An 18593-nucleotide genomic window follows, 5' to 3' on the forward strand; every position below is an offset into this window, starting at 1 on the left:
AAAATGACTTAAGAAAATAATACCAGTTTTAGACAAAAATATACAATTTAAGTGAATTTGTGCTTAAAACAAGCAAAAATATCTGCCAATGGGGTGAGAAATTTTTACTTGAATTAAGTGTTTAAGAAAAAAGAAATCTTATTTCACAATTTTTTTTCTCACCCCATTTGCAGATAATTTCGCTTGTTTTAAGGACAATTTCACTTAAATTGTATATTATTTGTCTTAAAACTAGACTTATTTACTTAGGTCATTTTCTTCATCAAGAAAAAACATCTTAATTTAAGAATTTTTAGATATTTCTACTGTAAACAAGACAAAAATACTAAGTAAGAAATTCATTTTTTGCAGTGCAATATTTGCCTCTCAAATGTATTTGAGTAAAATCATGAGTACTCCTCAAAAATGATACTCGAGTAAAGTACAGATTCCTGAAAACTGTACTTAGGTACTGTACTCGAGGAAATGTACTCCGTTACTGTCCGGCTCTGTGCATAGTTTATATGACATTGGAATTTTTTTGTATTTAAAATCCCTGTGAACAGGATATCGCAATCAACTTTGCTTCCATACTGGGTCGTATTTCCGAGTGAAATGGAATAACAGTCGAGGAAAATAATGAATTGATTGGATATGGAAGACTGACAGTCGGAGTGCCCAAGCCATCTAGCTGATGTCATCAAAGAAGAATCAGCACAAAATGGTGGCATACATGTTCAGATTTTAATTAAAGTTTATGAGGGCATATGAATTAAGCAACAATGACTTGCAAAGATAAATGGTATAATAAATACTACTTTAATCCATTAAAAATAAGAATTGTTAGATTTGATTTCATGGGGACTTTCAGGAGTCCATGTTAATATAATCTAAGTGAATTATATCTGCATGTTCAAATGTCAAAGTAAATAAGCAAGCTCCTCTTGAAGAACTGTTGATCATACTTCACATCATCGAAGGAGAGAAAGGTCAGATGTTTGTTTGAAATTATTGATGTTGTGTTTCTTCAGGTGTCTGATGGGATTTTGGGATGTTCAGCCAGTGTGTAGAAATCCCTGTCAGAAGGACTTGTGGGTGATTCTGCCATGGCATAGACTGTGTTGACTAAACTGACGGCGGGTTTTAATGTTGTGGATCCAGTTTCTGACTCTTTCATTGTTTTATAGTAAACTTCAGTGGACAGCTGAAAGGGAGAGAGATCTGTTACTTTTATTGATCAGATATTTTTGTAGTTAATGTGTATTATATATAACCTTATAAAATCTTTTATAAAAGATTATATAAAAGTTGTGGTTTCAATTCCCAGGGAACACACAAAACAAATGTACAGGTTGAATCAACTGAAAGTCACTTTGGATAAAAGTGTCTGGCAAAATGCATAAATGAAATGAATGGAAAATAAAATAGGTACATATTATCATGAGATTGTATTATTACCCAAATATTACTCTACAATACAATGTTTTAGCAATTATACATTTCAAGAGGTACAGGTATGCTACACAATGCACAATTTTGGCTCAAATTTATAGCCATCTAAAAAAACAAATTTTGCGGATTTTGAAAATATATATTTTTAAAGAAATTTATTTACCTCATCACAGTCTCTTGTGTTCCTCGGATTTGATTGTAAGATTGTATCTGTTGATCAAAAAAAATATACAAAATTAAAGAATTAAAACTTTAGTTCACAGACACAGGCCCTGCCCTTCATACTTCGCTTTAGTCAATGAGCACATGCATATGAAGCATCATAATTATGATCAGCTATCAATGTGATTAGTTGGAGACAAAATCAATGTGATGTTATCGTATACTGTAGTAAACATTTGGATTTTGACATTTCTAATGGTGAACTCAATCAACACAAAAGCTTTCTTTACTTTCATTCCTAGATGGTGAAGCTGTGTGGACCACGCCAGCGACTAGCTACGTCTGAGCGTCGTAATCTCATTATCTTATTTCAATGCAAGCTTGACGATTTCTTGCGACACAAATGACAGTGTCTGTCGATGACAGGAAGTGGGTATGTCCTGCTTCATGACAAAGTTGAGAACAATTCAACTTCATACAAATGATGAGCAATTTTCCGGCGCTCCAACTGTGTTTTGTCATTTACTTAGAGGACAGTTTATAGTTGTTACTACAACCAGATTTAGGAACGCCTCCTAATGACCTAGCGACAAAGTCGCTGGTGGTGTGGACACACAGTAAGCAGTCGATCACAAAAACACGTGATGCAGGAAGTGACCAAAAAGCGAGGCATTCGGTGCAGATAAACAGCAGGCATAACACTCACTGCCCCTTGTAAACCATTGAAAAAAGGCATCTGCCACTCCCATAAACGCGTTCAGTGTGATCTGCCCCTGAGGAAGCCCAGAAAATCATGAAAGATTTCCTGTTATGTAAGTATGCAAAAACAAGTTCCTAATGATCCAGCAGATGGCGCTCTTTAACGTTTTCTTCATATTTAAGAGCATGATTACCCTTATGTGATTGACAGACGACCTGACCAATCAGATATATTAAAAGTTGGCGGGTCCTTGTGAAGGGTCAATTAACCAGAGCATGCTGTCTGTCTTACCCCTTTTTCAGATCACCAACGACTTTCTCGATAGAAGGCATTTCTAGATCTGGTTGACATAAACAAATGAGTACCATCCACTCCAGTTACTGACTAGAGACAGATAACGTGAACTCCACTGCTTCGCTCTCTTTGGTAGTCACTCAATAAAGTCGCTCATCATTTGCATAAAGTTAAATGCCCACTTCCTGGCGCCAATGGTGACTGTCGCTTGTTTCGCCAGAAGTTGTCAAGTTTCCATCCAAGTGAATGAGATCATTGCTACTGCTAGCCGCTGGCCATCTGGGTGGGGCGTTATACTATAAGTGCAACCCAGAATTATTGTTTGTGTGTTTTTGTACCTTTTGGTTTTTTACATCTGAGCGTAAACAGTAACAAACACAGTCCTCCAATGAGAAGAGTCAAACACGCACACACAATAATGATCATGTGGAAATCTGGAAAATACACAACGATTAGTAAAAATTTACTTTACAAGATTCAGACAAAAATAAATTTAATTTAATTATCTAAGTCTTAACATTTCTTATGTGTTGTTCTGTACTAAAGGTTTCACTTTTCTTGCTGGTTATTGTTGGGAATTAGCTCACAGAAAAATATCACCAGGGTGGTACCACTTTAAGTTCTTTTACTTCACATGGACAGGTAAGAATTATATCAATATATAACCTTTGCTTTGATGTTTAAGTAATAGTTTCTCACATGAAACAGTAAGATGAATCTCAGTTAAAAGGTGAATGTAGTTGTTATTGGTTAATCCACAAAGATAGATGCCATTATCATCTCTATTTACTTGATACATAGTTACAGTAAAGAGTTTTTCTGCAGTGTTGTCCATCAGAGAAAATCTCCCATCTGTGTGTGAATATCCCAGAACAAATATAACAGACTGTACCCACTGAGCAAAGCGTCTTAAAAAGACGTCATTTCGACGTCCCATGAGGAGCCAGAATGAAAGTTTTTATGACGTCTTTTTATGACCTGTTCTGAACATCCAATATTGATGTCAAGGGGACCTCCAAGCAAAGTAAAACTATTTAAAATGTGGCCCTTTTAGACATTATATTTGTATATATAATCTTTATATATGAATAAATGTAAAAAAAAATTGCTTATAGATAATTCCCAAATATACAAGTTCCACCTTAACTATCTGCGTCTGCAATCTTGCTCTCTCTCTTTCTCTCTCTATCGTTCAATAATTGAAGTGAAGTGACGTGAACTTCACTCTTCCTCCCATGCTTGCTCTCGCTGGATAATTGTTACATGTACATTCTCTAAAACAATTCACCATTACAAACAGTTGTTTTTACAAAGCATTGTTTTGAAGTAGGACCATACTAAACAAACCAAATTTACTTTATTTTTTGTCATTTCTACGGCTCGTTTTTGAGAATTTAAAAGATTCTGATGTTTTATTGAACATGTTTGTGTCACCTTCATGGTGATCAGTGTTTCCTTTAGTTGGGTAGTTTGTAGGAATAAATTTCTCCCGCCTAATGTATTGAGGTCACGGATCAAAAAATTATATGCGTGAATGAAAAAATAATAAGCGCAAATTTGATCTTTAAACAGAATTAAAATTAAAATGCACAAAACTGAAAAACGAATGCAAAGTTATCCAAATTGAATACAAAATGGCATTTTCTTTGTTTATATTACTCCTTTATTTCTTCTCTCTAATATTTTCTGCTCATATTTATTTGTTTTGTATGCTTGTGCTGTTTTTTCTCTCGCTGTTATTTCCACACTCTGCGCTTGCTTTTCCAAAAGTTGCCGTTAGAGTTTCATGCAAATCAGGGCGGACTTAAGCGTCACCATTGGTCCGCTAGTTGCAGATTGACAGCTCCTTTAGCCAATCAGTTGAAGAGGAAGTTGACGTCACTCCAGTGCGACTCCCGGCTGCATAGTCGTGCAGGAGAGGATGGATAACCGTCAGCTGGCAAATATTAGACAATTAAATATCATTAAACAAAATATTGTTAGTGTTTGACAGAAATACACTTATGTCTGTTGTGAGTACTCTTTGTCAGTTCTTTAAGATAATGTGTCATCCAAGTAAATGAAAGTCCTTTAAGTTTAAGGCTAAAATGAATTACATACATTCCCTGCAAGTAAGCTTACAATGGGCCTGTATGGGCATAGCCTAAGGGCCCCGCACAGGTTTGCTCACTGGCGAAACGTTGGCCCCTTAGCGCTGGCCCTGCATGGGCAGCCTTCACTTAGCCCCCAGGAAGCCCTCACATCATGGGCGTAGATTTAGGGTGGGACGCTAGGGACATGTCCCTACCAATATTCAGAGAAGACTGAATTGTCCCTAGCAATAATTTCGACCAAACAATTAATCTGTATTCATATATAACCACTAATGTCCGTCTTGTTCTTGTGTTTTCTATTTTTTACTTATTATATTTTTGTCAGAAATCATTTAAATTAGATTAGAAATCTTTTGCAATCCCGTTCTGTAAAAATAACGCTCTATGTGGTACACAAACGGTTAACAGCTTGCGTTTTCTGCAATGCCCGCCTCCGTAAGTCACATCGCTAATATGATTGGCTTTGCATTTCTTTAGTCCCGCCTCTCTAACGCACATCACTTTTTGATGGGCTTGTCTTTACTCGCTACGTGTGATAGGATGGTTTCACTTTGTACAACGCGCCAAAGTTCACTCAACAAGACGCGCGTGATTATTCGGGCGACAGGTAAGTGAGGAAGAAAGTATTGTTATACCCACTGTAACTGTTTCATGCACAAAAAAGTTGTGCCACATAATGATTCAAGGACAGTGTTTTCACCAATACAGGACAATCCCATGTTAACCCTGAGGAGTTGCAAACTTGTGTCAACCTTTTATAAATGGGGTGGCAAGGTTATTTAGAGGGTCCCTAATCCATGAAAGAAAATAACCCCAACATGGTAAAAACATGAATTCATGTCATGATTGCTGAATACTTTCATTACTGCACTGTGGTCATTACTTGCACAGATGTAGACATAATGTAAGGTTGCATTTTAAACTTAAACTATTTTTTTCACACTGATTAACTGTCTGTTAATGAAAAGAAGATTTAATGTGAACTACAGAAACGTTAATAAACTGTGTTCAGGAAACAGCATGATATATATACCTACTTCAACACTGGGATTTTTTGGCAAAATTAAATTAAGAATTAAATATTAATTGCATATTCTTCAATATTATAAAGTTAATATGGATTCATATATGTTACTATGTGATTTTCTTTTATTTGACAAAGACTTAAACAGCTACTGTTTATTAGGCTCTAGGACATAACGAATTGTTTATTATAGTACATTAAATTTGGGATGGCACCGGGGGTGGCGAGTCAGATGTCACTGAGTAAAGTGCATACTGAGTTGTCTGTTGTTTATGTCAAGTAAACGGTGATAAACAGTTTTTGCAATGCGACCATTTTATTTATGTCCCCACCAATGCCAGAATCAAACCTACGCCCTTGCCTCACATAGAGAAATCCCCAGAGTTAAATGAACACTGCTGGATGTATATTGTCCCAATCTTACAGAGTGTTAAAGTAACAATGAAGCAGAATTAAAAGCGCTGTTATCCTCTCTCTCACCATCTCTGTCTGAAACCTACAATTGCATTTTTACATCTTACTTGTAGAGTCATTTTCTTACTTTAGGTTGAGATTTTGTTTCATTTAAAGTCACCACTATTGTGATCAGTGTTTGATTTAGTTAAACTTGACTCGTGACTCTTTCATTGTTCAATCGTTTGATTGCTATAACTTTGTGTGTTTAAGACATGTTTGATATAGCAGAGTGCGATACTTTGGTGGTGGTCAGTTCAGTAAATAAAGTCTAAATATCATCAAGTAAAAACGTATGTATTAATTTATTGTTTGCTTACTTATCAGAAGGATCTTTCTCTGACAATGTGATACTACAGTATGAAACCCAGCTCTCTCTTAGCAGTTTGTCTTTCTGTAGAATTTTGAAACACTGACACTGAAAATTTGCCGGTTTGTTGTGTAGACACACAAATATCAAGAATCAGAGTATGAATCACAATGATGGTGACAATAAAATGAAAAGCTTCATGCTGCAATGCATGCTGGGTATCAACAAATTACATATCTCATCCAGGACTCCCAGAATGCACTGCGGCATGAATAAATAATTACCTTTATTTACCATTTTGTGTCACCATTGTTGAGATTCATACTCTGATTCTTGATGTCTGTGCATCTACATTGTGCAGCGGTTAATGTTTATGTGCAAACTATCAAAATCCTTCAGAATAATAAACTGCTATGAGAGTTCTGGACCTTACACTGTAGTATTTCATTATTAACAGAAAATGATGCTTCTGATGAGGGGGGAAATTATATTAATATATCTGTTTATTAAATGATTATGTTTGATGTTGTTTATGTCTCAACCATCAATATTCAATTACTACAGCCTTTTCTTTGCTATAACATGTGTTTTAAACATACTTAGATATAGCAACCAGAAAACACTAACAAGCCAACGGTCAAGAGTCAAAGTCCAAATAAAACAACCACTGATCACAATAATGGTGACTTTAAATGAAACAGCCAACATCTTAACATAAGTTAAGAAAATGACTCTACAAGTAAGATGTGAAATGCAATTTTACCTTTCAGACAGAGATGTTGAGAAAGAGGATAACAGAGCTTTAAATTCTGCTTCAGTGTTACTTTTTAACACTCTGTAAGATTGGGACAATATATACATCCAGCAGTGTTCATTTAACTCTGGGGATTTTGCTGTATGAGGGCTTCCTGGGGGCTAAGTGAGGGCTGCCCGTGCAGGGCCAGCGCTAAAGGGCCAATGTTTTGCCAATGAGCAAACCTGTGCGGGGCCCTTAGACTAGCCCAAAGTGGGCCCATAAAGGGCCATCGTAGGCTTACTTGCAGGGTTGGCTTTACACATTCTATGCTCAGTACACTATAATGATAAAGTGATAATAATTAAGTTATGTGCAAACTTACACAGTATAAAACTAAAAATATTACGATATCATAGGCATTCAGACCTTTCATAGATGGCTGTCTGCTTTTTAGGACAAATACATTTATGAAATTACCATTGGTAGACTTCAGCCAAGTTGTACATCTGAACGATCTTGACAAAAAAAAATTATAATAGCAAACGGCCTGAATATCAGTGTGGTGCTTCAGGTTTTTATTTTGAATAAATGTACAGTAGTTATAACATGTTATAAAAGGAAGCTTTGTGTTTACTGTAGGGGATTTCCCAATATTGATAACAAATAAAGCATTTTCAAACCAATTGCTTTTGTTTTATTTTCAGACCCATTGTGTTTACTCGGGCATTACATTATTTGTATTAATGCATATAAATAATACAACTCAACAATACAGAAAAAGCTTTGTTTATTATCTGTGCTAGCTATAGATGAACTGCATAACCGAGTTAAATGACACAAGTTAAAATAACTGTATGCTAAATTTACATAAATTATAAACTGGTGCTTTAAGCTCCAAAGTATCCAGCAAGCTGCACAAAATGAAACTAAATATATCTGCCAACAATCTCTGAATTGTGAATTTCCATTAATAGTCCTTTATTGAGCCAATATTCATATTCTGAAAGCATACAATGCAAATAAGTTTAAAAACACTTCATTACTTTCTTGCATATGACGTGTGTGAATAAATAGATACACATAATATACTTTAAATATTGGACATATATAAATATAGGACATAAGGAGATTGGTTTAAAGATGTTTAAAATCTCCAGCATGTCTCTTGGTCAGAGCCAGAACACAGAAATGGATCAAAGTAGCCAGATTTAGTGCAAAGGCTTATTTATCTCCACATATATTAAGATTATTAAGGCGACAGGCAGGGTTGTAGAAAGGCTACATGTGTTTCAAACTGTACACGGGAAGGCACGTGTACAGTGTACAGTTTTATAGGACCTGTTGCAATAAGACCACGTTATATTGTGCCAAAAAGTTTGCAATATAAATGTAAAAACCAATACATAAACATGCATTTAAATCCAGCACAAAAATGCCAATGTGAGTGTATAATGAGCACATTAAAAGCAAAAGTATTCATATAACGGCATTTAATGTCTCGTATTACAATAAATACCCAGGTCAAAAAGACGTAGTATTTAATGTATTAAAAATATACTTAAAATACAAATAGTATGTTTATAATACATTTGTATTTCCAACATACTTATTTGAAGTGTATTAAAAATACGTTAAATTGCATTTAAACATATTTTTTTAAAGTATACTAGAAGTACACTTGTAATAAATATATACTTAAGTACATTTTTAAGAAATATGCTAAACTTAAGAATATTTTAAATGTATTTATATTAAGTGTACTAGAAGTAGATTGGTAATAAATATATACTTAATTACATTTTTAAGAAATATGCTAAACTTAAGAATATTTTTAATGTATTTATATTAAGTGTACTAGAAGTACATTGGTAATAAATATATACTTAATTACATTTTTAAGAAATATGCTAAACTTAAGAATATTTTTAATGTATTTATATTAAGTGTACTAGAAGTACATTGGTAATAAATATATACTTAATTACATTTTAAAGAAATATGCTAAACTTAAGAATATTTTTAATGTATTTGTATTAAGTGTACTAGAAGTACATTGGTAATAAATATATGCTTTATTACATTTTTAAGAAATATGCTAAACTTAAGAATATTTTTAATGTATTTATATTAAGTGTACTAAAAGTACGCTGGTAATAAATATATGCATAATTACACTTTTAAGAAATATGCTAAACACAAATGTACTTCTAGTGAAGTTTTAGTATATTTGGATAAAACATACTTTTTTCAAAACATGATTCATTAATTGTAATAAGCTAACATTGAACTTTCCTCAAGCCTTTCAACATTATATCATTCCGATTGCACAATAAGCTATTTTTTCAAAGATTTGCTTAAAATCTTACTTGTTTAATTTCAAAATCTTACTTGTTTAATTTCAAACAACACACGTGACACACGTGACTAAACCTGATTGGTTGTTGTCATAGTAACACGTCACGGTGCTATTTGAAACTTGTTCAGTTTAGTTCAGTTGTTCACGGTGCATGCGGTTGCTTGCATTAAACGTATAAACTGTTAAATTAGATGGCGACTCTGCATTAAACGTATTTATTTAATTAATCGGCGATCATATTTCACCAGAGGACTAAGATAAAACAACTCGATTTAAAATGTGAGCAGTTTTAGTGGATCTGACGTTGAGGGAAAAAGTATTTCGCTTTTTGTTTGGAGATGAACGAGACAACACGAGGGTAAGTGATGACAGATTTTCACATTTCTTTATTTAGTTAACTATTAAATAAGTAAAACATTACATTACATTTAACCCAGCTTCTTTATGTAACGTTATGTCTGTGTTGCGTGTGGTAATTGGAACATCTTTATTTTCTGACTAACGTTAGGCATTTCTCTTAAGCATTTCAGAAATCATTAAAACCTTTCATTTTTTTAGCACAGCGACATAAATATGACCAACCAGATCCCAAGTAGACAGGAACAAATGAAGATATAGCGCATAGAAAGACTTATTCTTGGTGGTAAGTTTGTTGTTGCTATTTGATTTCACGTTTAAGTTTTTCTAATGTTTCTCTTGCAACGCTAACGTTAGTTTAAAATGAATGTTTGAGCTGTCTTACCTGAAAATACCATGATATGACCATATGGTTATTATAACTCCAGTAATGTTCAATGGCTAATGTTTATATCAGTTCAATCTTGACAACCTTATTGTCTTTTTGTTTATTTTTAAATGTATTTCTAATTACATATGGACACAAAAATGACATTGTAAGAAGGGATACTTTTATGAGAGATTGTAAAACTGCCGAGGCTGGGTTTGATTATATTATATTGTCTTAAATATATTGTACTCGGGGTAAGTAAATCTTAAAACGAAAACAAATCATTAATCATCATTTACCTGCCTGTTGTTTTTCAGATCAACTGCTATTGACATTTTTGAATCGGGGCAAATGTGAAGTGAAGAAAAACGTATGCAACACATCCATTCCAGGTGGCTAATTTCTGTCCTTTTGAATTATTCTTCTAAAAAAGTTTTTTTATTGTAAAGCTGTAAGGGACTTGGCCTAGTCATCATTGCACCATTTGGCAGGGCACCAGACTAACTTTTTTTACTAGGAGCACAGTGGCCCCCAACTGAAAATTTTAGGGGCGCAACCAGAAAATTTAGGGGCACACACGGTAAAACAACATGCTAACCAAATATTCACATGTCTACTAATTTAGACTGTATTACTAATAAATACTTTAATTATAGATTCAGAAAGTACAATGTGCTGTTTCAGATTAGTGTCATATCCACTGATCTATATAAATGACTGGATTGCACATGACGTCACACTTGTGAAGCCACCGCGCCGCCATGTTGGTATACCCAAAAGTTCTATTTAATCAATGGACGTTATCAGATTTTAATGATAAAACATCACTTTACTCGTCTTCGTTTTTATATCTGAAGTTACCCTGTACATTATTACAACACAAACGTCCAAAGCATGTAAATAGTTATTTACTGAAAGTTGTACATTTTGCATTTTAAACAGTTAAAATACATTCATCTTTATTACAGTATCAGATCAGCAGACAGACCGCAGCATATTTAGTATTAATGACAATAAACGTGCTCATTCTGAAATCTAAATAAATAATCATGCTTTGTACAGTATGTGCATGCAATAATTTGCTAGTTTTGTAATTATGTTATCTTAACTTACAAGTTACCTAAACTTATTTAGAGATATAACGCTGACCGTCACAGTGTAGCTGAATGTCAAAAAAAACTTTATTTATACCCGTGTCATTAGCAAATGCAGCAGACACACTCACCTTAACGGTTTTTTATAAATCCATTATCCTGCCCGATTAAAACATAAACATTGCAAATAACACCAGAATTAACAAATAATTAACGTACACATATCCTAAAAATTAACCTTGTGTAACTGATACGCTGTAAAGGGGGTAAATTTTGATCATGATTTTGAATGGAAGTCAATGACGCTCTCTGCCGGTTGGGTATACCAAGATGGCGGCTCGAACTCTGCGCTGGCTTCACCTCACGCAGTTACGTCAAGCGTTCTATGCGCAATCCAGTCATTTATATAGATCAGTGGTCATATCACAAAAAAAAGGTCAAATTTGCTGGTCGCACATGTGCGACCGGATGTAAAATTCAGTGGCACACTTTCAAATTTAGGTGGCAAAATGCCACCATTTGATAGCAGTCTGGAGCCCTGTTTGGCATCATTTCTGATTTCCTTAAATCTCCTTAAACAGAGGTGAACCTTAAGTTTGCAAGACCACAATAGACAAACAATGGAAAATTATCTAGGTTCAAATAAAACACAATTATCAATGTAAAACATATCCTGTAATACACACAGGTTGCTTTATTTCATGAGCCTGTTCTAATCCTATCTTCATTCCCACTTGTAGAGTGCTCTGACAGATAAAACTGACACACTTGATGAGGACACAGTCAAAGCTTTAAAAGGTAAACTGAGAAGTTAACAAAACTTCCATACATGCATATCTATGCCAATTTATTTTAAACATGGATATCCAAATGTTCATTCATTATTAGTTAATTGGTATATTTTATTTCCTTTTCACAGCCCGTGTGATAAAGCAGTCTTCAATTACTACGGTGTCTGAATTGCAAGAAGAAGTCACCCTCCACTTAAACATGTGACATCTAAACTGTTTTGTGTTTTAGTTCAGCTTTTTATAGGTTTATCTTAAGCTGGTTAAAGGCGGAGTGCACTATTTTTGAAAGCCAATGTTAACATTTGAAATTACCTAAACAAACATGTCTCTACCCCAATAGAATCTGGACCTTCTTTTGATAGAGCCACCACACACATACGCAACCCCGGCAAGGATGTCAGTTAGTAGACACGCCCCTTACTGCTGGTTGGCTACAAGTGTGTTTTGGTAGTCGGCCCAATTTCCTTTTCCAAAGCGTTTTTCAAACATTGTGCACTCCGTCTTTAAATTGCACTTAAACATTTTTTTTATTAACTTTTTATGCAGAGAATTACATTATGATTATTATATAATCATTGCTTATGAATATTTAGTGATTGCATATTCATAGTGTACTTTTCATTAATACATTTAATGTTAATGTTGTACAATTTGATAGAAGTAGCTCTGTAATTGCATTTCTCTGATATTTGTTTTATATGTTTCTCTTTGGTCAAGAGATTATGTCTCTGTGCTTGATTAATTTACTTTAGGTATTTTTGTAATGTACACAACACAATATGAAGTATATTAAATTGTTCTGTATTCAAAATCTGTGTATGTGCATTAAAATTTAATGATTTTAATATAACATTTTAAATATTAAAAACAGCTTTATAATAAAATAGAAGTGTAATGCTAATACATTTCTATTAATGTAATGCTAGTATATTTCTAATATGCTGAAGTACTATTAAAGTGTTCTTAAAGCACAGTTAAATTAAGCTTTAAATGTATTCTAACTGTATTTTTAAGTGTATGAGAAGTGCATTTCAAATGAATTTTAAAGAAGTACACTTAAATTGCACTAAATATATTTGAAGTTGTTCCAATTTAACACAATTTCAATATATTAAATATAATGCAAATAGATTAAAATTGACTTTAAATATATCTTGAAATGCATTTAATATATTTGAAGTGGGTTCAATATAATACATTTAATATGCATTTAGTATAGTAGCTTTTAAATATATTAAGTATGTCCCAAAAAATACTATTTAAATATATTTCTTTTTCACCTGGGTATATCTCTCATGACTTCACATAACAGCATAAACTCATAAATAAACATATAAAGAAGCAGGATTGATATGCAAACTGTACTATTATTACTTAAAGGGGACATATTATGAAAATCTGACTTTTTCCATGTTTAAAGGGGTCATATGATGAAAATGTTAGCATTGCCACTTTGTAGGTTTGAGCAAAAATGTGTCGTTTTGGGTGTGTTTTTTAAAATGCAAATGAGCGGAAGAAGTGCAAACACTGATCACAATGATGGTGGTTTGTTGTAATTGAAACTCTATTGTGCTGTCAAGTCCAAAAATGTGTCGTTTTGGGTGTGTTTTTTAAAATGCAAATGAGCGGCTGAAGTGCAGATACTAATCACAATGATGGTGGTTTGTTGTAATTCAAACTCTATTGTGCTGTCAAGTCCTTCCTTTCTCTTTCTTTCTCTCTGCACTAAACGGCAGTGCAGTGGTTGGAGAGTTCAGATTAAGGAGGCGGTATTATTCTAATAAGATATCCTTATGACATCATAATGAAAGCCAAATTTCAATGACCTATTTTTGCTCACACCTACAAAGTGGCAATGCTAACATTTTCATCATATGACCCCTTTAAGTGCTATAATTGTGTCCCCAGTGCTTCTATCAACCTAGAAAATGTGAAAAAGATCAACCCAGTAACTTAGTTTTGGTAAACCATTCTTTGCAAGCATGTGAAAAAATAGGTCATTGTAATTTGGCCCTTATTGTGATGTCAGAATAAGGTAATACCGCCCCCTTTATCTGCACTATCCAACCACAGCACAGCTATTTAGTACCGAGAGAAAGAGAAAGAGAGAAAATAATTCACAGCACAATTGAGTTTCAATTACAACAAACCACCATCATTGTGATCAGTGTTTGCACTTCATCCGCTCATTTGCATTTTAAATGACACACACAAAACGGCACACTTTTGCTCAGACCTAGATTAAGACTTAGTTTACACCTTTAAAAAAATCTCATAATATGTCCCCTTTAAATAAAGGTAATATTACTGAAGTAAACTTTGAGGTAAATACGCTAACCGCTAAGTTTAAATAAGCTCAAAACGGACTCTATAAATGCCAATAATTATATTTAAAGAAACTGTACATGCATACTTCACTACCTGTGAATATACAAAAAGTTATCTGAAATTATCAAAGCCCATCTGACGATTATCCATCTTCACCTGCACGAATCACGATCGCCTGCTGTGAGTCGCACCGAAGTGACGTCAACACCGTCTCTTCGACTGATTGGCTAGAGGAGGAGCTGTCAATCTAAAACTAGCGGACCAATGGGGACACTTAAAGTCTGCCCTGATTTGCATGAAACTCTAACTGCAACTTTTGGAAATGCAAGCGCAGAGTGTGGAAATAAGAGCAAGGGAAAAACAGCACAAGCATACAAAACAAATAAATATGAGCAGAATATATTAGAGAGAAGAAAAAAATGAAAAATATAAACAAATAAAACGTCATTTTGTATGCAATTTGGATAACTTTGCATTCGTTTTTCAGTTTTGTGCAATATAACCTTAAATCTGTTTAAAGTTCTGATTTGCGCTTATTATTATTTTATTCATGCATATTATTTTTTAATCCATGACCTCAATACATTAGGCGGGAAATTCATTCCATAAGTTTGACCCTTTGTTTTTATATTTTAGTTTGTGTGCTTGATGATGGTATTCTCTAAAATACATTATTATTGCACAAAGTGTTTGTGACCAATGCTTGTGGCTTCCTATTAATTACATTGGTTGTCAGAAGTGCTGGTATAATGTAGCTGAACTAAAAACACAGGTAAAACATGATAAATTTTGTTTAAAAGTAAACTTTTATCTCAGTTTGGTTTGGAGCTGCAATAAACACACTTCAGTGCATCCTGCTGCCTACTGTAACAAAAAATGAAACCTCATGGCTGTAATAAAAAATGTAAAGTCTAGAATTTTTGACACAGATGCAGACATCAAGAATCAGCCCATGAATCACAACGATGGTGAGTTTTCTAAATGTTGCCGTGCATTCCACCAGCGTATTATAAAAACTCATGAGTCCAGAGAGTGTCACCACTGTTGTGATTCATGGGGTGATTCTTGATCTCTGCATATGTGACAGTAATATCTGGACTTTTAATTTTATGTAAGTGCTTCCCAGTGGTGGTATGAACCTAAATTAGAAGTTGGATGTGACCTCTCAAATCAACTGAGAAATTGAGACAATACTACATGGTTTACAAAAGGAATTTACTGACTTTACATATGTGGTATTACTGTTGATAAACGTTCAGTGAAGTTGTAAGATCCACATGTGAGTTTTGTTAATAAAAAAAATTCTTTGCATCAAAAAACATGCTTTAGCAAACACTCTTACAAAGACCAAATATTCAAATGAAAAGTCAAAGAGTCAAACTACCCAACTAAAGGAATCACTGATCGTCATTATGGTGACAAAAGATTTTCAATAAAACGTCAGCATATACATCTCTTTTATTAAAGAGAGAGAGAGAGAGAGAGAGAGAGAGAGAGAGAGAGAGAGAGAGAGAGAGAGAGAGCGAGAGAGAGAGAGAGAGCATTTAAGGTGGAACTTTATCTATGAGCAGTGCTATGCTTTTGAACACTCATTCATATATAAAGATAACATTATTTTAACATCTTAACAAAATATTCTACAAAAATACACGTGATGTTTATGTTTTTTGACTCAGAACTCATAGACCACATTTGTATAAAATATTTTTGTTTTGATTTCCCGGACCCCTTTTGGACGTCTACCTGACGTCCAAGAGGGGTCATAGTCAGACGTCCAGATACTGTACCAGAACTGCACGTTGTATAGACATACAGATAAGGGCCTGGACCAACCGACCTAATATAGACATGATCTGCACGTCGAGCGGACGTCTCATGTTTGGTGGGTAGGACTTAATCCTGAACTTTGTACAAAAGCTTTGGATAGTCTTTATATTTCAATGGGTATTTACAGCTGATAGTAACACTTTCTCCTAAATAACCAGTATGACTTTGTGATCGCCCACAGCAGGTGTCTGCAAACCAGAGATAGATAGACATACAGTTACAGTTTCAACCTTCTTAAAATAATATGTAGATGCATTAACATTAATCATAATTCTTACCGTGCTCTACATTTAAATCCAAATGCGAAATCATTTTACCATCCACTTTGCAAAAGCTTCTTTCAGCGTCTTTAAGGGTTTTGTGTGGATACTGACAGGTGAAGATGAGACTTTCCCCAGTGATGCCAGTCACCGTTTCAGTGGCCACCTTTACGTGACCTGTCAGTTAAAAGTCATTCTCGATTTTAGACAATGAATGTTCTGACACTTGCACAAAATGAAAAACATGATAACAAAAGACACTTCAATGGCAATAAGACAGATAGGAATAAAAGAATAAAAGTTCTGACCCATGATCAGGATGTAGATGGTGATAAAGAAGAGGATTTTCATCATCATTGATCAAAATCTTGTATTTGCTTGTATTTCAGTGCTAATGGTTTTCTCCAGCAGTTAGTTCTGATTTCTGGATCTCTATAAAGCTGTTTATGAGGAATAGTTCCTCCTTTTCCTCTCATGTAGGATGTTTCACTCTTACTGACTCACTGCCGGTTTGATGAAATACCATATCATGCTGTTTTTGTTCACACTTTAAAAAAAAACACTTTGCCATGCATATTAGTAATTTCATATCTTTAAATGGTGCTTATCTTACACTGCCACAGATAATAAGCAACCATTGAATGAATGTTAAAAGCTGTCGATTTGTCAATTTTAATTGCATTCACTTTTGCACCCTCCCTTAATGTTAAAAAATAGACATTTTAACAAACCACCAATATGGTGATCAGTGTTTGTGTAAGACAATTTCCTGAATAAAGATAGCCCCTCCCCAAAGGACACAGCATGAGTTCGCCATGTGAGCCCGGGAAAACAACTCTCCACGATTCACAGTGGACTTCCTACCGAGAGCACATTTGGTTTTCAAAGATCACACCTTAGGGCGGCATACATTTGTATTCTCATTCTCTCAAAGCAAACTGTATATGAAATGCCACATTCTACATGCACAAAGAATCTAAAACTGCTTATTTGTTTCATTTAATTGCAAGTGGTTACAATGGTCTCACTCATATAACAACAGAATTCAATGTTTAAGTATAGGTGAAACTTCATTCAATGTTGAAAGACACCTCCCATTCTAAGCATAAACCAATCACCCACTGTATACAAATTAAGGACAGCCCTTAGTTTTACAACAACCAATCAGTACCAAATTCCTATATGCTTTGTTCTCTGGTTATTAAAGGAGATGTGTAGAATACTCAGATGGGACTTTCGATATCCAGAAATGCACCCCCATGATGCTGTATCCTTGATATAGCATCATGTATTTCATTTTATTTGGAGGAATCTATAACCAGATTTCCATCTCCTTACCAGGTATGCAATGGTTTTTCGTTTGTTTCGTATTTGAATTGGAATGTAAATTGACTTCTGAATTATGTTTTACCTACCTGGTTAATAAATTGTTACGTTTTGCATTCATTCTGCCTTACTCTGAGTTTTTGACTATAAGTAAATTGATGTATCCTTTGTTACCGCAAATCTACGACCAGGATTAACCCAGCTAACAGAAAAAAGTTCTAAGAACGTTCCCTGAAAGTTCCCAACGTTCCCAAAAACGTTCTGCCAACATAGAAAGTGTCCAGTTTTCTTGACGTTCTAAAAACGTTTTTGTGTTGTCTGAACGTTAGAGGAATGTTACATTTTACCATTTTTAAACGTTATGACAATGTCATGTTTTAATGTTTACACAATGTTTAAAACAACAACTGTTTATTATATTGACTTATTTGATTGTTATGTAAAGATAGAGAACTCTGCATTTCATTATTTTATAAAACATTATTTCTGAATGTTCTGTACATTTATTGCTGTAGAAAACACAATTCACTTATTAGGTTTAGATGTCGATGTTTTGTTTAATTTTAAGTCACCATTATTGTGATTAGTGTTTGTTTTAGTTGGACTCTTGATCCTTGACTTTTACTTGCTAGCTTTTTCCCTGGTCGTGTTAACTTTGTGTTAATATGCCACATTTATTAT

General features: G+C 34.1%; 1 protein-coding gene, 1 long non-coding RNA gene and 1 other non-coding gene across 3 annotated transcripts in view; 1 reads left to right on the forward strand and 2 right to left on the reverse strand.

Annotated features, from left to right (window-relative positions):
* Positions 1-18593, reverse strand: part of LOC135760542 (uncharacterized) — a 35547-nt gene that overhangs the window by 6818 nt on the left and 10136 nt on the right. The gene's annotated exons all lie outside the window — the stretch shown is intronic.
* On the forward strand, positions 9357-10642 carry LOC135760553 (uncharacterized). The gene is made up of 3 exons (XR_010537434.2): positions 9357-9917; positions 10118-10202; positions 10604-10642. It is a non-coding gene; the product is annotated as an uncharacterized lncRNA (long non-coding RNA).
* On the reverse strand, positions 15825-17167 carry LOC135752372 (uncharacterized). Its single transcript, XR_012336614.1, has 3 exons — positions 16895-17167; positions 16605-16763; positions 15825-16514 (listed from the first exon to the last, which is right to left on the reverse strand). It is a non-coding gene; the product is annotated as an uncharacterized protein (transcript).

This window comes from Paramisgurnus dabryanus, chromosome 4 (genome assembly GCF_030506205.2).
Source record: "Paramisgurnus dabryanus chromosome 4, PD_genome_1.1, whole genome shotgun sequence".
Classification (NCBI taxonomy): domain Eukaryota; kingdom Metazoa; phylum Chordata; class Actinopteri; order Cypriniformes; family Cobitidae; genus Paramisgurnus; species Paramisgurnus dabryanus.